The sequence below is a fragment of the Anomalospiza imberbis genome, chromosome 1 (assembly GCF_031753505.1).
Source record: "Anomalospiza imberbis isolate Cuckoo-Finch-1a 21T00152 chromosome 1, ASM3175350v1, whole genome shotgun sequence".
NCBI classification, from domain to species: Eukaryota; Metazoa; Chordata; class Aves; order Passeriformes; family Viduidae; genus Anomalospiza; species Anomalospiza imberbis.
In genome coordinates, this window is record NC_089681.1 from 59,716,759 (window position 1) to 59,737,933 (window position 21,175).

At 40.1% G+C, this 21,175-nt stretch overlaps 1 protein-coding gene across 4 annotated transcripts in view; it reads right to left on the reverse strand.

The window, feature by feature from the left end:
- The window catches only part of MBP (myelin basic protein), a 108,949-nt gene extending 89,411 nt beyond the window's left edge, over positions 1-19,538 (reverse strand). For 2 of the 4 annotated variants that reach the window (XM_068193956.1, XM_068193940.1), the window contains exon 1: positions 10,027-10,172. The gene's annotated coding sequence lies outside the window, so the exon portion shown is untranslated. Of the gene's footprint in view, positions 1-10,026; positions 10,173-19,500 lie in introns of those variants that run through there. The other 2 variants (XM_068193946.1, XM_068193976.1) reach the window with 2 other exon arrangements.
- Positions 19,539-21,175: the final 1,637 nt, after the last annotated feature.

Genomic DNA, 21,175 nt, shown 5'->3' on the forward strand with positions numbered 1-21,175 from the left:
CACCTCAGCACACTGAGCATAGTCCAAACTTGATTCTAGACAACAGTGAGATTACAATGAAATTTCTAAGCCACATTTATTTTCTGTAGTGCAGGTTTTTCTTGCTTTTCTCTACTTTCTTCCTTCAACCCACTCCATTCTCCTTGCTAGAGCACCATCCACCCTGTCCACTAAGAAAAAGAAAATTTCTCAACAGGGCTTTTCTGCTTCCCAAATGGAAAATTGCTCCCCTGAGGTCATGTAGCACATGCTGGTACCTATACTCCTTTACGCAAACAGAAATCATCAATGACCACGATCATTTGGCATCAGCCACATTTTACTGTTTGTCTTCAAAACACTAAGATTAGCAAGGCCCTGTGAACTCTGTACCAATCCACCTGCAGGGTCATAAGGAAATTTCCTTAATCACCTCCAGTGCATCTGAGGAGGGAGCCAGGTAGGACCCCAAAGGCCTGGGGCAAGGTACAGATGCACCCAGCACGTTTGACCTCCATCCCTACTTCTTGCTGCACTTCTACCACTGTACCTACAACTGGGTCTTGACTAAACGCGGATTTCCTTGTAAGTACTCTGTGACTTTACTGAGATACCTGTGCCCCTCAGCTATTCCCAATCTAGGGAACAGAGAGGGCCACACATATACCTCCCTTGAATATATGTATGAAAGGGAAAATGGTGCCCTCCTACAAAAGTAAGACTGATTTGTCTGTTTTTATCTCAATCACTAATATGAACAGGTTCACTTGCTACATGCTGTCTTTTATGCACAGCACCACAACAAAATAGGCTGGGTGTTATTATTATTTTTTTTTTTCATATAGGTTTAGGTCTGCATGGCATACAACACGTTGGAGCTAGGACAATTTTTTCCCAGCTTTCTGGAAAGGATCAGACACATATTCATCGATTTTTTTTTTCAGCACCTATGTGCTCCAGAGACAAAATAATTTGATACTACAGTAAAATAAATTATCTCATGGACAAAAAAAAAAAAAAAAAAAAAAGGGACAGAGAAAGATATAAATTTAATAATAGAGACATGTCATAGCCTCATTCTATGTATTTGTAAGACATGCCATAGACTCGTAAGAACAGTGCTTTACACCACCATGGCTTCCAAAGTACCGTATTTCCTTTACCAATGCACCTCCACAGCTGTGAACTTCAACATTCAGCCTCAGTCAACAACTAAAAGTTAGACATTTGTCCTAAATTCTTATGCAGTTTTGAAAAATAGGAAGCATCACACAAGAATATATAACCCAAGTGCAGTATTAACCAGGAGGATGAAAAAAAGAACAAAATTCATATTCAGTTAATGGAGAATTTCAGGCCAAAGTAACAATCTTAACAGTAGCAGAGGGCAAAAACTTTTATTTACTTTTATTTTTTATTTACTTTTATATACAGAGAAATTATACAGAAAATGATAATTGTTTGTTACTTGAAGACTTCCAGGTTCTGAGATTAAGGTACTCTTGAAACAGACAAGACCTAGCACCTCTTTTCAGATAAAAATTTAAAAATACCAAGAGAATAAAACCAAGATATATTCAATAACTCACTTTTTTTTTCCCGTTCTCTGTTTAGAAAAACCAGCCCTCTCCAAATGTTGAGGGGTATATTCTCCCTTTTGAAGTGAGGTAGGTTACCTAAGCTTCCCAGAGAACATGGGCACTTTGATGATCAGTATTTCATTAACACTTTGTAGAGACTGACAACAAAATGCACACCTGGAGTTCTAAACACACATGAATTAAAGGCACTGTATGCCTGCTCTTCTCATATTCAACAGACTGACATATGGGACAAGGAGATGATTCACCCCCTTCAGACAGCATTAACTGTGCTGTGAGATAACACTGAATCACTAGATCCTTCTCAATTAAAAGAGAAAAAAAATTCTCTCTCTCTCCCTGATCTTTGTCTCCTCTTCTGACTTCATATATGTTATCTATACTGCGAACATATCAACCAACAGATGGATTTCCTGCAGATTCTCCTCTGTAACACTTGGCATAAATACTGCAAAAATACTGATATTGCGAAAGGGTCTGACTTTCACCATACTCCAAGATGACTCTCTTTGGCCCAATCTACTTCTCGACAGTCATGTCCCTCCCTTCCTTCCCATAAACACATTGCCAAGAGGCACAAAACCCGATGTTTCTTCTCTGACACAGAAAAAAATGCATCCTTAACTCTATGCTTGTGTTTCTCTCTTCCTGTGCATTGTGTTTTTCACTTCTTTTTGCTTTCTTTTGCCTGGCCATATTGTATGAGCGTTCATACATGAAATCATGATCCTAAAGTGTTTTTCAGAGTAATTTGATGAAGACTTAGTCCTCAGTATTTTAATTTGTAAGCATGCTGAAGACATGTAAGACCATTCAATTTAAAAACAAAGTAACTCAGAAAGCTGTAGAGAAGCATTTTTTCTGGGCTCATAAATGATTATCTGGAAACGCAGATACTCTGACACCAGTTGGGATTTTCTCTGGTGATGACACACTGATTTACCTTCCCTTCTGAGAAAGCAAAATTACTTTTTTTGCAAAAGATAATTGCATAAGCTGAGAAATAATCAATTAATCTTCCTTTCAAATGGAATTTTAATCCAGATGTTTTGGCTTTAATTGTTTAGATCAGAGGCTTAGCAGGTTACAGTCACTAAGCTGTGAGTTGTTGAACTTGGAATTTTAAATAATTAATGAGTAAAGCAGCTGAAATCTGCATGAGGAACCTCACCCTGACATAATTATCGTACTTGTGTGCTTCTTTAAATATGCTTTCAAGAACTCGTGGCTCATACTGGAATATTGCCTCATTTTATGTAACTCATAAATCTCACGTGTAAATGTTGTTTTCCCAATCTTTATCAGAGGTACATTCAAAGCCAATATAGAAACAGTCATTACTGAATAACTACTGAAGAGAGCAATGATAGACCCAGGGGAAAAATTCCATTTGAACATGAGAATATTCTAAATGCACACAAGGCCATTATCACCCCTTCTTTCACTAAAAAGAAAACCAGATTGTTTATTCCACATTAAAAGGAAGACAAAAGCATGTGACAGGCCAAACACTCATTTTTCCAGCATGGTTTTCAAATGCAGTTCACCATTCTTCAGTGTACAAAAGAAAAAGAGAACAAAATCTGGCAACATATGTATATCTGGCAACATATCAAAATAATGGAGTGAGAAAATACATGTTTCAATAAGGAGAACTAGCAGTGTATTCACTTTCAATCATGATTACCAAAATATATCTCAAATCCACGATATGATTAAAAGTAAGCTTGTATATAATATTTGCAGCACCCATCACAAGAATATCTTGTTCTTGAACAAGTTGCACTTGTAAACTATTTTATTGTAAACTAAATATTTTTTTAAAAAAGAAAATGTTGCAAATGCCATCATCTGTACAGGGTCCACAGCCTTCAACCAAGAGGGTTTTTCCAGACAGTATGCAAAAGTAGCAAAGAAGTTCCTTCCCTAAAGGTCTTGCAACATAAGTAGACAAAACACATGACCAGAAGGTAAACCTTTCTCCCATATTACAGATATAGAGCAAAGGCAGAGATAAGTTAAGGACAATACATAAAAAAATACTTACAGCCCACTTGAGAAGCTTTGGCAGACGTTCGAAAATTAAATCCAGAGTTGCAATTCTGAAAACCCGTTCTCAGCTACTACACAATGCCAGGGTTTGTACTCACAACACACACCTCCTTTCTTATTTTACAATAAGCTCCATGGCTTTCAAGTTCTGCCATCAGTCATACAAAATATCACTCCAGCTACGATGACACAGCCAAGCAGCTTCACATGATTTTACACCAGAACCCCATCAATATACAATGAGGTTATTTCTTTGACATCCTAGGTCTTCATTCAGCCAACTTTGTCTCAAACACAGAAAATGTGAACTATCAAGTTCAAGATTATCACAAGACAGAGTGGAAACCACTGCAACAACCCACTCCCTGCCTTTTTTTTTCTAACCAGCTATAGCAGAAGGTCACCTATACCATGAGATAATAAGCTTGTGATTAGCACACTCACACAGGATGTGGGAAACCAGGGATCGTGTTAGACGATACTGAAGGGAGAGATCAGTCTGGCTTGATCACAGGATAACTGTGAGTCACCAATGTGATCTGGCAAGGGGAAAATAAATTAAAAAAAAAAGACAGACAAACAGGCCTACATTGTATCATGAGGGAATATTTCCAGCTAAAACAGGGAATAATTAAAGTCATCACACAAGCCACTAGCATAACATCAGCTGAATACAAGGTAAAATTCTGGTCAGCCATATCTAACAACATGAATTTTTTACTAGAACAGATGTGAAGATGAGGGGAGCAATTGGAACCTGTTAGACAGAGATAAGGCTAAAAGCTCATAACATGTCAAGCCTAAGTAAAGCAAAGCAAAATGAGTGTTGGAGGAGGAGAAAATACACACTGCCCACATATAAGTCTAAATTGAAAGCCAGAATATTTTTAACATTAGGAGAGCAGGGCTCTGGGAGAACCAGAGGAGAGTAAAACACCTAGCTGTGTTGAAGATAGAAAGCAAGAGTCTGACCACTGTATTTTAGGGACTGCATGAATGGCGTGTGGTTCTTGCCATGGCAGGACAGCCACAAATGACACAGGGCACTCCTCTGGCCTGGGAATATTTCAATCCATATTTCTGAACAGTGTACCTGGAGCATTGAGGTGGGAAGTGGGAAGAAGGGGGCAGAGAGGGGCTACCTTTTTCTGAATCCGTTAATACGGTGACAACTGACCGTAAAAAAGGATAAAATAATCAAAGCCCCAAATAAAACAAAATGACAAAACCAGCACTACTCTGGAAAGGGGAAACAGAAATGAAATAGGATAGCTTTTAGCCAGCTGGATTTCACTGGCATGTAGGATACTAGACAAACAGACTTTATTCCCCACTCTGAGCTCATCCACTTTATCCTGTAAGGGATCAGTCTAAGTATGGGAGAGCTGTAACTCCTTCTGCACCAAGACATGCATTTACTGAAGAAAGGGAACACAACTCCTGCTTAACAGCCTCTACCTTGGCAGCCTGGAACACAGGTCTGAACCCTTGGGGAAAGAGCTGGAGCTGATCTCCATCCCAACCACAGCACAGCAGGGTCTTGGCTAACCAGCTCTTCTGCAAATTTGTGAGCAGCAGCCCTCAGGAATCATTTGTGAGACACACACAAAGTCCACGTCTGCCCTCCGCAGCTCCGGGAACCGAAACACCAGTGAAACACACTTCGTTTGGATGGATACTGACTTGCAGGAGCCTTTGCTCACTGACTACATCGAGTAATATTCTGAGACATTTAATTCTGAGCACTAGATAGACTAGGGGGCTTCATGTAAGGCTCTTCAAGTCTCTTTCACCTCTATTTCCCAAACCATTTACAAACTGACTGCTCTTTTTATAACATTGCTCTAAGGCTATATTCCAAAAGAGTCCTTAAAATCCCCTCCTCAAAACCTCTGCAGTAAACATTTCTCCACAGAAATGCAATAATGAGTAATATTTCCACAGTCTGTGAAACTTTATAGCACATATGCATAGAACAAACTATATAACAAACTCTTCCAGCAATTTGTTTGTGCATCTTGTCATTGACTCAATCCATAAAAGTGCTTCTCATTCCACACCTTCAGAGAGTTAAAACCTTTCAGAAAAGAGATACTTAGCTGCTGGTTTAGCCAAATTCTTTATTTTTTACCTCAAATAGTATCTCCACCCAACCTACTACCATGCAACTCTTAACTCACCTACAGCCCTTTCAAACAACAATTACTCAAGGCACAAATACAGTCATTAATACAAAGTTACTATACCTGAATCAAAAGCTGTCATTTAACATTCACATGGGTTAGCTATGAGTGAAAGCAGTGGGTCTTTTATTTAATGTAGCATCATACTTAAACCAGCTTTTATTGAATTGCAAGCAATTAAGCTATACCAATAGGATTTAGTTGGTTTATAATACATTTTTAAGTGGAAATTCAGCTATTTAAATTAACAGTTATGACAAGTTTGAGATGTTACAGCTTTCACTCCCAAATTAATAATCCCTTCTTCATTTCAACATTGTTCCACTGTAGTCCCTAATATTTAGTTTGTGGCATTTTAAGACCTTAAAATAATTCTGAATGACCAAACCTGCCTTTACTAAGCTAATGCTACTGTTTTCATCACTACCTTCTTTTGGTTCATCCAGTAACACTAATGTATTACCGCTTATAGGTAAGTATCTATTAGTAAATCTATTCTCAATTTGGTATTTGACCATCTGCCAAAATTAATGTCAACTTCCAAAACAAAAATGCAGCAATTCTAGGGACAAAAAAACCCCAACCCTAAAAAAAAAAACCAAAAAAAACCAAAAAAAAAACAAACCCACAACTGTTTTCCCCATTTACTATCTTGAAGCACACGATATTCACACAGAAAAAAACACAGCTCCACCCCCAAAACCACAGGCTTCACAGCATCTAGCAAAGATGTTTAAAAACACTCCAGATTCTGTACGTTTGGAGATAAGCAAAGTGGAAAGCAATTATCACCAGAACTGTTTTGGGATTTTTTAACATAGCTGCATGTAAACATTTCATCAGTTTGGATAAATCAGAGTGCACTTTTTTCACTCTTATATTCAATTAGTCATGCACAGAAGTTTCCCTTATCTTGCCAATTACATAACACAAACAGCCAGTCCTAAAGCACTTAAAATGTCATCAGATATTGGTGGTCTGCTAAAATGGAGGACGATTGCAGGTCATGCCACAAATGCTCTCTCAAATGCCACATGGGGAAAAAGTGTAAGCAGACAATAACAGAATCAGATGCACAGAGATGCCAGGTCCAGTGGGACTGCAACACGCACAAGTTGATGAACAAGAGGTGTCACAACATTGCAGAAACAAAGGCACCTAATAATTTTTGTACTGGTTACTATTTTGCTCTTTTCACATCATAACACTCAGACAATACAATTATCTTGCCCATCACTTGCTTACCATCTGCCCATTGAAAATTGTCCGCACCCAAACATAATCCAGAATATATAATTTTTTCACAAAAGAGTTATTTTCATGCTCCGCCCACACAACCTGCCTGGTCTTATATTGTAAATACAGAATTTGCAAGCAGAAGGAGATCTTCTCTCTTGGCCAGAAACTCACTATCTATGTCCCACCACAATGCTACTCAGCATTCTCTTCAGTCTGAACTATAATTTCTTGCCTTCCAACAAAATACAAATAAGAATAACTTCAAACATTTCTGAATTGCAGCAATCCTTAAATGGAGAAAACTTAAAATGCTTAGGAAGTTATATGACAGGCAATGTATTTAACTGACACTACAGGAGTTTTTTATACAAACAAAATAATCTGGAATTGAGCCAGAAATACTGTAAGTCAACACCTCCCTCGATCAGTAAGAAAAAATTCACAAAATTACTTAATACCACGAAAGGACATATACAGAATAACTTTTATATGTCTATTATCTATTTAAAATCAGTGTGGCAACAAACCTTAATGTCTTAAAATCTTGCTTTCATTTGATATTACTTATTTAGGTGGTCTTTTCTTATACAAGAAAGCCCATTGAAGATCGTTGCATTTGTTAGTATCAGGAAGAAACTGCAAAACCAGTTTTTATGCTTGTGTGTGCCAATATTATTGCTGTAATGCATGAATGATTATGAAATTACTTAACTGCCTTCTTTCCAAAGCCCTGGTTATTCTTCTCAGGTTAAAGTACAGAGCTAGCTGATTGTGAAATACATTTAATCATTTGTCCATTTCCAAATGTAATATTCTACAAATACTGTATTTGCATGTTAATCTTTAATTTACAAAAATAAAATATTTACTAAACTGAATATGAGGAAAATGTGATTTTACACTTCACAAGTAAAGCATAAAACCAGTTCTTAAAATATGAGAGAGACAGGCATTATACATAAAAGTAAGAATTTAGATTAAAATTTACTATAGAGGTACCATTTACTATTTATCATTTAGCATTTGACTTTTTCCCCTACATGAATTTTTCAGTCTCTGTTTAGAAAATGCCAGTATGATTTTGGAATACACGTAAGATTGACTTAAAATACTGACAATGATTTGCCAACTGTTGTGATCTTTTTCCTAAAGTATTAAAGCCTTACTGCAATTAAACACTATTGGAAGCATTAAAATAATGAACTAATTACACCTGCCATTCAAAACATTTTGTGAATACTGTATTTCTGATTAATTCACTGCCAATTAGACGGTTTCTAGAACATTTCTAAATTGTAGAATTTCAGTCTTCTAATCAGTTCAGCTATTGCTCCTTTAGAAATGTTTTATTAAATATATTTGTAACCTTATTCTGAAGGGGCTTTTCAGGTCCTAAAAAAATAATGCAGTTAATAAAAATGAGTATCTAAATGTTTAGTTCAATACAGGACAAAACTAAGGATAACTATCATCATGTGACAAAATTATTTTGATATCTGATGAACTGTACAGAATAATAACAGTTCATCAGTAACAGAAGTTGGAAAATTAAGCATCTGAACCAATAAGACAAGTGGTGCTAATGATAAGATCTGAGAAACACTGAATTCCCCAATAAGTCATTGTGAACTCACTATTCAGCATCATACAACCACGATAAATTTCTTTGCTTCTTACTCTGTGCAAATCAAGCAAGTCTCAGTTTTACTGTGGATCTTACTGCATTTGCAGGTGCTGGTGTTTTCTAAAGACCACCTAAAATTATGAGTAATAAGGGAATATCAAAGTAGTGATTAGCAGAAAAAAAGCCACGACATAATTAGAGAAGTTGTAAAAGCAGATTAACAGTAGCAACAAAACAAAAAAAAGATAACTACCAAAAAAAAAAAAAAAAGAAGCTTTAAATGCATATCAGAAGGCAAATACAGGTTTTTCATACATCCTGACACCTGAATATGCAATACTTTTACTGTCAAGCCAATGGCAAGATAATGGAAGTAAATCAATACAAAAGAAAACCCAGGGTAAAGCCCACTGTCTCTAAGCAGATCATCAATGTAATTATTAACATGCATTAGATCAAGCTAAAATAATTATTAAACTTACTGTCACTTTTGCTGTCACCTTCTTATCTGGTAAATTCCTCACACACACACACACACGCACACAGGGAGCAAGAATCACTCTAGAAGAGGCATCCTGTTCTGACAAACTTGTTCCCCCAGGTCACATGAAGTCCCAGCTTATTCATCACCACATTCCTAAAGATGCAGGTGCTCAATCCTGTGACCAGCATGCACTCATCACCTACAGATGGACAGCAACTGGGCAACCAGAAAAGAAGAGCTGGAGTGGGATTATGCACAGGTTACCAGTTACCAAGTCTGAGGGATCACTAGGAAAGAAAACACCACAGTCCAAGCCTACTTTCATTGTTTGTTAATCTACTTCCACAGTATGTTCTGACATATGACTGCCTGCATGTCATTTCTGGGCATATTAAGGAGAAGATGGTCATTGGGAATCACCAGGATGGATTTAGAGAGGTTAAATCATACCTGACCAATATGATTGCCTTCTGTCATAAAATGACAGGATTTATGGATGAGACATCACTGGTGTCACCCACCCTGATTTTAGAAATACTCAAAAATCTTTCCTGCAGCATCTTTGCACCTAACCTGATCCAAGTTACAGAATGGATGTGTAAACTACTAGCTCATAAAAAAGCCCAAATATCTCAATCACAGGGCTCAAACAGCAGCTCTTGATGGTTCACAATCTGCCCATGGTTACAAAGTGAATAGGTTAGGGACCCAATCCTGTTTAAATTCTTTTACAGTGACCTGGCAGAGCACACAGTAAGTCTGCAAGCACTACATTTACAGGTTTCGAAGACACATTGGAGGGCAAGGTTGCCATTCAGAACAACTTAGATATGGCCAACAAAAATGCCGGAAGACCACCCTGACTGGGAGGCAACGCCCCTGAAAACAAGCTGGAGGTCCTGGCAAGCCATGAATCAGCCCTGCAGCTGGCAAGCAAGGAGAGATAACAGCTTCCCAGGCTTTGGAAATGGAAGCACAGCCAGTGGACTGAGGGAAGCAATTGTTCTGCTTCATGCACAATCCACTTCTCTGGTATCTGCACTACCAGGTCTGCTTTTGGATCCACATTATGAAACGTCAACAGGAGCAAGTTCAGTGGAAGGCCACAAAGACAGCTGTCAGCTGGATCACACGTCCTGTGAGGAGAGGCTGAAGACACTGGGATTGTTCAGCCTGGAGAAAGCTTTGGAGCATGTAGTAGCAAATTTTCAATACCTAAAATAAATTATAAAAATTATGAGGCAGGCTTTTCACCAAGGTGCACGGGGGCAGAACAACATCAACTGTGATCTGGGAAGCTGTAAATATGCATTAGGTAAGGGGAAAAGAAACACAGTCCCTAATGGTAGAATATAAACTGCAGCTAAGAATTCTGAATATGCTGCTACTCAGTGCTTTACCATGCAACTCTATTAAGACAAGGAGCATACTTTTGTTTTTGCTGTATGCTGTTTGTGGCCTCGCTAAGGCTGAATGGACAAAATATTACTCACAGGGATAAAACATGCAAGCCATTTATAAAAGAAGACCAATTATGTTGCAAAGTAGTTTTCATTACTTCTTTCTCACCTTTTCCAGGGGCACAAAAAATTATTACTCATGGCTATAATTTCAGCCTTCAGTTGGAACCAAATATCTTCCTATGGTGCTTTCATTAATAAAGAAAGTTGTGGCATTCAAGAGTTATAATTAAGAGAGGAAAAAAAATAACCAACCAAAAAAAACCCCCAAACCCAATAACCAAACCACACACAAAGTATTTTACCAGTGAAGGAGGAGAAGAATGGAGTTATTTCACAACTCACTTTACATGCTGGCTGAAGTTTAAGATTAGCTTTTCAACACCAACAGCCCTGCACTCAGTTGAAAAGCACCTACTAAAATTTCCATTAAAGCAAAAATTTTTCCATGTGAGCCTATTATGGGTTATTTCCCATTTGACAAGAGTATCTTTCTGAAGAACAAAAAGCCAAATTACTGCCTATCTTCCAGGTGAACAGCACTGAGTCAGACTATGCTGAAACTGTGAAAGCTGTGCAGAAACTTACATGCATCTCTTTTCCAGGAACAAGTCAGGGCAAAGTAATAGTACAGATAAAAGATAACACAAAATACAAGTCAGAGAGTTTCTATTTGTAGAAGCTCCGCACTTCAGTGAGAAGTCCCCCAGTAACTTCCAACATTTGAGGAAAGATTCTAATAGTAAAAGACTCAACAAAAGCCAAAACACAAGATAATTGCAATTGTTCTCCTTTAAGTCAGTCCCAATTATTTGAGCATGTATTTTAAGCTAAAAACAGCTATGAAAAAATCTGTCTTCTTTCTACTTTCAGAAAAATAAAAGGAGACAACACCAAGGCTGACTTAAGAAATGTGGAAAGGTTCTACTCATATCACCAATTTTGTTAATATATGAAGCACAACAGGCAACCACTTTCAAAACAGTTTGCCACTGTTCTTCAGACAGCCTTCCAGGCACTGTGTTTTTTTCTTTTAAGCTAAGCAATGTGGAGATGAAAATGCCTGGAATCAAACTGTTGACTATTTTTCAGTGACCATTTCACTGAAAAGACAAATTAAAATGGGATCACTGGGTAACTTGATAGTGGAGTTTAGTAATTCATGGGATTATGAGTTTTACTCCAATTTTAGCTCTCTAGAATGGTGTGAGCTATCAAAAATGCAACCCAGTAGGGGTCCGAAAGTTTCCTATTACAATGATTATAACATTCTTTATGGATAAAGCTCCAAGGCACACACCAGTCCCCAAAGTTATGTTCTGTATTGCTTCATCAGTATTTTATCCCATACTACAGAACTACTAGAAATATAGGCCAGTTATTTTCCTTCATTTGGTTTCAGACTTTACTGTCATAATTTTCAGTACAACAGGTCCTTTCTGGACACAAACTAATATAGCTGTCCTCCACAAAAAAAAAAAACAACCCAGCATATGCACAAAGCTGCCATAATTTCTTCTGTACCCTCTTAATGCTCTAAGGGACAAGAAGAGAATTTTATTTTCATCACTAAGTTCTGTCAGATAATATTCCAACATTATTTTTCATCCAGAGAACTAAAAAGATCTGACAAGAGAGTTTAACTAAGGACTCATGTTTTTAGAATTAGAAGAGAAGAGCAATGCTGACATCCAGGAAACAACAGTGTTGGAGAAGGGTAACTGAAAAGCATTACAGAACATTAGACAACATCATAAAGCAATGATTTGCTATTAACCATGAGGTATTGTGGATGATATGGAACTGCCACCCCCAGAAGCTAGTAAGTCTTTTCCAAGATAAACCGAAAGTCTAGGTAATTCAGGAATTTGTCACAAACTGCAGGAATGCTTCCTGGGAGTGGATACTGTAGGAAGCCAATAGAAGTTCTAAATATATACATATGTTATTATATATATTAGTCAGGAGAAAATGGCAACAGGCTAGGGGATATATTGACGAGATACAGGTGTAGGTACAGATTTGAATAACAGGTGTCACTGGGATCTGCAGAATTGCTGCATTAAAAAAAAAAAAAAATAAAAGAAAAAAGAAAAAAGTCTAGGCTTTATCTTCAAGGCACTAACCCAGCCTGAGGAATGAGAGATTTGGCCAGCTGGGTGGACAACTGATACAAAGTGATACTGTTAGGCTGGTGAGGATGAAGATCTGAGGAGACAGAAAAGACCACCTCTACCACTTAATCCAACCAACCTGAAGCCACTCTACCTCACTTCAGTTTATCCATCTGAAATCTATCAAGGAAATCTAGAAAAGTCAATTGTAAACAAAAATTACAGGACAACTGTCCTTAGGGCTCCAAGGCTATTGCTATATTGGAAACTGATTACTGTGGCAGTTGTAACACCTTAAGTCCAAAGATGAACAAACCTCATGACTGGCCTTTCACCACCATACCACACTTCAGCAATATCTTGCCCAGAACAGATGAAGCAGCTGTACACTGCCCCCCAGAATGCCCTTGAATAACCAGAATACAACTGCCTTCTAATCTGGAAAGTATCACAGCCCAATTTATAACTGAAAAGAAACAAAAACCCAAAAAACTGGAAGACACTGAAAACAAAACAGCTGTATTTCAGGACTTTTCCAATCTTCAGAGAAAAAAAAATATATATGCCTATTGAGATGACAGGCTGTTATTGCACTATAAGAGTCCTTGATCTAATTTAATCCAAGACCAATCAGAAAAACTGGTTCAAAAATGCAGCCAGAATGCCTTTATGTGTCTCTGGTAGTACTGGTCTCTCACTCTGAAAAGCCTCTTTTATAAGTCTCTAATTTCAAGGATAGCTATGAATTGTCCAACTGCATTGTTTTACCTGAATTTTGTGACTTCCAAGTAAGAAGTGAACTCAGAACAAACAGATTTTCACTTGTGATCCAGTAATTGCAACTCTTTAGCAGAAGCCAAAGATAATGCACCAGTTAAAAATACATTAAAAATCACACTACATGCCTGAATTACTTTAGAAATACAACTTGGTTTGTATTTGATTTTGCTTTCCATCTCACTTTCCACGCATAACAGTTAGACAACAGATCCTCTCAGTTGTTAACTTCACCAACCCGAAAAATCTGAATTTAAACATTTCCAAATGATTAAACTTTCTCAAGTGTTAAAAAAAATAAATACTAAGAATTTCAATTACACACTAAGAAATTTTACAAGTGTTGGAACAAAATACAAAAAAAGGTCAGATTTAAAAAAAGTCTTTCCCTCCAGCATGCAAAACAAATCTAGCATTGATCAAAAACTGCTTAAATTTTAGAAAAACTAATATAAAACCTCCTATTTTACCTGCAGTCACTGCATATTTGAAAAAAAACCTCTGACTTGATCAGTCTTTTCAGATTTATTAATTTCCTTGTTTCTCCCCTTTGAAAGGGCTTCCAAAAGCTCCAGAGAAAAAAAAAGTAAAATAAAAACCAATATTAAGTAAATATTTAGAAAACTAACTTCCTTACTGAGTTATTTCAAAATCACTTGAGGACAGAAGGAAAAAAAAACAGCCTGAAAATTTCCATGTTATTTTTTGTTCTTCTCTCACGTGCCTTTTGTGTGGGCTTTCCTGGGTTATGTCCAAGATTTACAGCTATTCCAAGCAACAGAACTAGGATTTCACAGTTACTGCAACTGATGCAAGAAGCCTCATAAGAATGATCTCACTCTATATTAACCAGAGTTCTCTACTTATTTTTAACAGAGCATTTTGAGAAGTATAAAGCTTCTTACAGAATATGAAAGCCCAAAAGCATTAAAATCTGAATCCTGTTGTCAGAAACTGTTTAAGTATCTGCTATTTAGAAATTCTTTAGCTACTAATAAATGTTCATAATAGATCCTGAATCCTTTAAAGAAAATAGTAGTAAACAGTGTGTCAATCTCCACATGAAAAAGTTAAACCCAGGATGATCAACCTTTTATAGAAGGGTCAGTCTCTGGAAAAGTCTCAAGTAAGAACATGAAGTGCAGAAAATTGATGAAAGTGACTGATACATTTCCCAAACATCTAGAAAACATGTTTTAAAAAGCCACATCCAGAAAAAGCGTTTTAAAAAACCTAAAAACCAAACTCTGAAAACAGCTGGCAAAGCAAGAAAACGTGAGTACAATTTCGTCTTTAAAGAAGTTAGTAAAATTGTTAATCATAAACATAACATCAAAAATTATTTAATACTGTATCCGAAAGTTCGCGTGACACCAGGATTCAAATAGGAAAATATTTTATATGTGTGGTGATTAGACTGGAGAAGACATTTCTTCATGTGCTACTAATACTAGAAAACAACCAGAGAAATGAACATAGGAAATCCATATTCATCTGAATGAAATTATTAAGTAAAGAAAATCTAAAAGTGATTGTGACATTGCCTTCATTTACTGCCACTGAACACATAAGATTAGGCACTATCACTGTTTCCCTGAGGGAAAGCCATCAATGAAGTTTTGTGCAACTCTTTTCAACCACAGTTTAGCACAACTAAGATTATTTTGTCTAAATTCTCATGTTGGCAAAACCCTTAGAGAACTGTGCTTCAATTGTGGCATCTTAACGTAGGGCTTAGTCAGTACCAGCATACTGTGCTCCTCTAGCTCGAATGCAGCACTCACAGGCTCTCTCCTCGGGCTGAGAACAACCTGCCGGCAGAATGATCCACACGCCAGAGCCAGAACTAGGACTGAGGGCTACAGTAACTCAGCTCCAATGTCATCTCCACTGCAGCCAGCCACTGCCTTGGGCAACTGGACTGGTCTCTCAGAGACGAACTTGTTCATTTCATATCGCTTATTTCATTAGGTCCAAATCAAGCACTCTGTGCAGAAGGCTGGACACCCTGGAAAATGGATATTAACACAGGAAATGTGCAAATAAAGTACCGGAGCCTACAGTTGTCTGAAATTCCAGTTGTACAAGTGATTTGAGCAGTCAAGCTCGAAAGCATATATCCTTTTTCTGATTCTTCTTCCACTGGCTGCTAACTTTTCTTTTTAACAGATATAAATCCAGGCTTCTTCAGAAATTACAATGTCCCACTGATTTTTTTCATGGAAGCATCTAACAATTCTGAACACCTTCCTGTCTTCAACAGAGTATTTTAAAGAATCCAGAAAAAATTCCTGTTTTATAAAAGATTATCAGCTGTCTGTATTTAAAACAGCAGTTCCTGACCTGCTGCTCTTCATCACCTTCACATCGCTGTCCTTTATTTAAGAGCCTCACCACAAGAAACACAGATAGAGTTTCAACGTGATGTCTTGCCTGAAAGAAAAATTATTCAGGTAACTAAATACCACAGGACAGAGCACTTTACCAATAATCTAGAAGACTCTGTTGTCCTTTATTCTGTGACAGAGTTTATACTTTAAACCTGTATGCAAGATCAGAGTCTTAGACTGCAAACCTTCCAGCCTTCTCCTCATTAAACACTGGCTATGCTTTAAGTGTTTTAGGCAAAAAATACTAGATTTCACCCATAGTAGTCCAATAACAATGCTGACTGTCAAAAATTGTTATGTTTGCAAGTAAATTAAATTAATTTAGTTCTGGTAAGTAAAAGTTTGAGCCAAATGGCCCAGGTTCTAATAGATGAGCACCAACGTATTTTCACAACTCTCCCTTTTGACAGGTAAGACGCTAACAGAAAACAGTAGCATTTGAACACTGAACAAATTCTGGAACTTGTGCTTCAAGTAAGCATGAGACGAATATTCCAGCTTATTCGACCTTCTCTCAACAGTGCATAATGTGTTACTTCCGTCACAAAAATCACGTAGCATAGCAATTAGAGCCTAAATGTATATGTTCTATTTGATGGAATAAATAACCAAAGTGACTATTTCAACCATATGGGCAATTTATATCAAGTACTGAATAAACCATCACAAAAAGAGCAAACTAGAAATTTTTGGATACACAACAGCAGGGACACTCACTCATGTTGCTCTCTTGCCTCATCCCACCATTACCACTCCATGTACCTTCATGTGTAATCTAACACACCATGAACACTCATCTTCCCAAACTCTCAGAACTGAAAAGAACTGGATCCATGTCCCACTTATGCTATCAATTTGTGGGGTGACCAATGCCATCCTGGTTGTTCTCAAGACTTGAAAACTGATATAATCCTGCCCTGCATGTGCAGGATACTCTGAGTTGATTATTTCCAGAATTCTGACAAGCTTGTCTTTAGCAAGGATATAAGGCTCTAGGTGTCATATGGGAGCTGGCATAATGAGAAACAAATTCCAATGCAAGAACAATTCTGTCATGAATTTTTTCATAAATGCACAAAATTAAGCAATTATAAATATGAAACTATTTTTAATTCACATGCTCCAATTTCTATCATTAAAAGTTGCAGTGAGCTAAAATTTATCACCTCAATTGTGACTGTAACATAGTGATTTATTTATATTAACTATTCTGATAGAACAGGGGCTTTGAAAGTCTGTGAACATTATTCAGCTGTGCAGAATGGCATAAACTCAATTTCTGTTCTTAATTCTCTACGTACAAATTCAGTGAAGCTGACTATACGTTGTATTCATGTCTTTCTCCCAACCCAGTGAAAATTAATTTGAATCCATTTCACTAAGAAATGGATTCAAAGGCACTCTTTGCCTTTTTCTTTTCATTATAAATATTAAGCTTTATTTTAAATGTATTATCTCGGAGTCTAATGCATGAACAGCACCTGGAAAATTAATATCCCTCAATATAACTCCTGTACATGGGCCTTTTCAAACAAGAACTTGCCCTCTAACCCTCTTATCAGTGATTAATAATGTCTGCAGAATACTTCATCTGGTTACCTATTTCCTCAGAGACTGAAAAAACTACTGTATAGAATCAAAGAAAGAACAACAAACTTTGTGTCAGTCAAGAACAAAGGCAACACTTCTACCCATGGGAGTGCTTTAGCCACAGCTGCCTGCAGTAAATACTCTAGGGAAGCATCAATGCAAGCTTTTCCTTTCCTGGTCCTCTCTAGGCTCTTACCAGCAGAAACTTGGGTATAGCCTGGTATGGCATTGGTAATGCTCTCATTGGTGCTCTTTAGCATGATTCAGAATGCAATCCGTGACAGACAAGAGCTGATGTAACCCACAATCCATGATGCTCAAGAGCTTTGATGGACCCATACCAGTAATTACTAACTGCCCTAAGACTATTTAAAGATTTTAGAGAACCGTTTCCTACTTGACTGCCAAGAGTAATCAAATCATTAACATAAACCAAGACTGTTCTCTTACTCTGTTATTATTTACCTTGACTGACAGGGAGCACTTCATCCTCCTTCCAGCCAGGTGTTTCAAGCCTTTGTACACAATCACCCACAATCTACAGGTTAACTTGTTTGTATCTGTGAACTGGCAGTACTCCACACCAACAAAATTATATTAGTCTCAGATCTTTAAAAATGATTAGTGGATAGAATAGAAATAAACCAGTGCAATATACATGTTATCACTCCTGATCATCTGAGATTCAATTCTGGTTCCACTGAAGCAGGGGAAAGCTTCTGTTTCTCCACAAGAATTCGTTATTTTCCCAGTGTCTTCATCTTATTTCAATCAACTTTACTTCAAACACAGCATCTGATATACTGAAGGGCAAAGGCGGTGCACACCGGAAATACTATCAGGATGAACCTACTTAAAATTACAAAAGTGCACATTTAAATTCTTCCCAAGGCAAATCAAGCAGCGATTTTTAAGAAGTCCCCACAAGCGTACGAAGGCACTAGAAGTACAGCGTTTGCTATCGCCACAGCTCATCACACACGGGGACACAGACACCTCAAACACCGCCAACCCTCCCCAGCAAGCGCCCAGCCTCGCACAGCCGGTGGCACGCATCAGAAGCACGGCAACTTCGAGCCGAGCCCAGCCGGTGAGGGCGGAGAAGGTGCCGGGTCCCGGGGCGCTTGACAGGAGCGTCCCAGCGGCACCTCGGAGTCACCGCAGCCCCGTGCACACCTTCCCCACGGAAACTTAAGGAAATCCCTGCAAGAGCCGCTGAGTGCCCAGCCGCGCAGGGCCAGCGGCGGGACCGCGGCGAGGACAGCACCTGGCCCGCTCCTCAGCTCTCCGCCAGCGCCTGTCCTGTGCCGTGGCCCCGTGAAGCGAGGAAAAAAAAAACAACAAAACGAAACAAGAAAAAAGAGAAGTTGTCCGTTTCGGTGTAAGGCTCCGGGCACGGCCGCGATGTGAAACCGGAAGGCACGGCACGGACTCCCCGGCTCCCGCCCGGTTATGTAAGGCACGGCCGCCCCGACGGAGGGGGAGCCCCGCGCCCCTCGGAGACACCTGCGGGGGTCGGGCAGCAGCGCTTGCCCTCCCCGCCGTCCCCAGCACCGCTCGCCCGCTCCTCAGGCACCTGTCCCGCGGGCGGGATCCCTCCCCGAAGGGAGCCCGGGGCCACCTACCGCTGTCCGCGCTGCCACCTGCCCCAGGTGTCCCGCAGCGCCGCACGTCCTCCGCCGAGCCCCCGCGGCTGCCCCGCCGAGGAGGACGGGACGCGGGCTCACACGGCGAAGAGGAAGAGAAACAAGCCGAAAGACTGCCCGCCCTCCGCCGCCCGGGGGGAGCTGCTCGCTCTGCCACCTCCCTCCCCGGAGCACAACAACAACAAACACAGCGGAGCGCAGCGTGCGGGGCGGGCACAGCCCTGGAGCCGCCGGTGCTGGGGAGGCCCCGGCTGCCCCTCTCCCCTCCGCGAAGTCACACGGAGAGAAGAAAAGAAAAACCTCCAAAAATAATAATTATAATAATAATTAAAAAAAAAAAAAAGAGTTAGTCACAACGCACCCAGCGTATCCTCCTGGGCTGCGGCGCTCCAGGGGCTGCATTCAGCGGGCGCGGGCAGCCAAGGTGCGAGGGGGAAGCGCGCACACGCACCCGCCGCCCAACGGGAGCGGCGGCCAGGTGGAGGGAGAGGCAGGGATGGAGCAGGAAGGAGGGAACCTCCGCTCCGCGCTGTGCTCAGGAGCGCGCCTGGGTCCCTCCCGCCGCCACACAGCCGCGCCTCCTCCGGCGGGCGAGCCGGGCGCTGCCCCCGCTCGGTGTCGGCGCCGTGTGGCTTGTTGCCTTGCTCCCTCCTGACCCCAGCCCACCCCTTGGATGCCCGGCGGCTGTCCCCCGGCACCTGCGCGGGAGGTGCGCCCGGCAGCCGCGCCCCGCCCGCCCCTCGGCAGCCGCCGGCAACCAGGAAGGAGCGGCGGGCGGGAGCTGCTGCCGGCGGAGGCGGGAAGGGAAGGGCAGGGACCCCGGGGGCGAAGGAGGACGGGGCCCCCGTTACCCCTGCTGGGCTCCAGCTAAGAAAGGGACGCGAGTGGCTCTGGGCTACTGGGAGCTGCGTCCGGCCACGGCCTCAGCGAGGCGAGCGGTGGCAACCTGCCTGCCTGCCCTGGCTGCCCTCTCGGGCCCGGCTGCCGTGGGCCGGGAAGTTCCTCCTATAACTGCGCTTACTGGGATCCTGATAAATGTGATTCCCGGGGCGTGGCGGGATGGGTAGGCAAGGGGACCTGCAGTTTCAGACTCAGTCGCGCACCCGCAACAGAGACTCGGTATGGCCGTGCTCTGCCCACGGCCCATCTCGCTGTTCCAAAGGGAATCAATCCCACGCTGTCCGGTGGGCTTCCTGGAGCCCAGGACCCGGTGTGACCTTAGCGCTAGGCACAAGCAAACTTCAGCCGCCTTCGTGGAATGAAGCTCCAGAGCACGACCCCCGGGGGTCGGACTGTTCAGAGGGATGAGAAACTGCCTTTTGTGTTTCATCCAGCATTTGGGGGCAGTTCTCTTGGTTGAATACCTTAGGCAGGGCTTCCATTCAGTTCAAAAATGCAAAAGTACAAAGTACATTTGTATATTTTTTTAATTTAAAAAGTTCATTGGTGATTAGTGTATCTATTACACCTGCACCCTGTTTAAAATTCTATAAATAGATGTTTATAGCTATACACCAATTTCTCATTATGTAAACCTTTTTTTTTGGCTTGCTATTCATCTCCAAAGATGGAGGAGGTCATAGAAAAGTATTTTGGGCCACTCTATGTTCCCATGAATAAATAGTTATTTGTATAAATATTTCCATTGTACAAAATATACATGCTATCTTCCTAATTCCTTACAGTGCAAAGTGAGAAATTTACATTAGGCTCTCTTGAATGTGTGAAGACTACTGTGCAGATAAAATGCTGGAGTGTGAGTTAGAAAATGTCACAGAAGGAAGGAAGGTTTGCAGAGGAAATGAAGAGGTGGAGTATTACCATTATGAGCAGTTCAAAGTCTGGGCATTTTATGTTAAGGATACATAAAATACTGCTTTGAATCATCTCTTTCCTCACACTTCTTCATTGGCAAAAAGGTATCACTCCTTGGAAATTTGAGGAAGATACTAAATGAGTTTGATACTTTAGCTTTGCATACTTTTAAATGGTAACTTTGGTAAAAAGCATGACAAAAGAAACCAATATTTAACAAC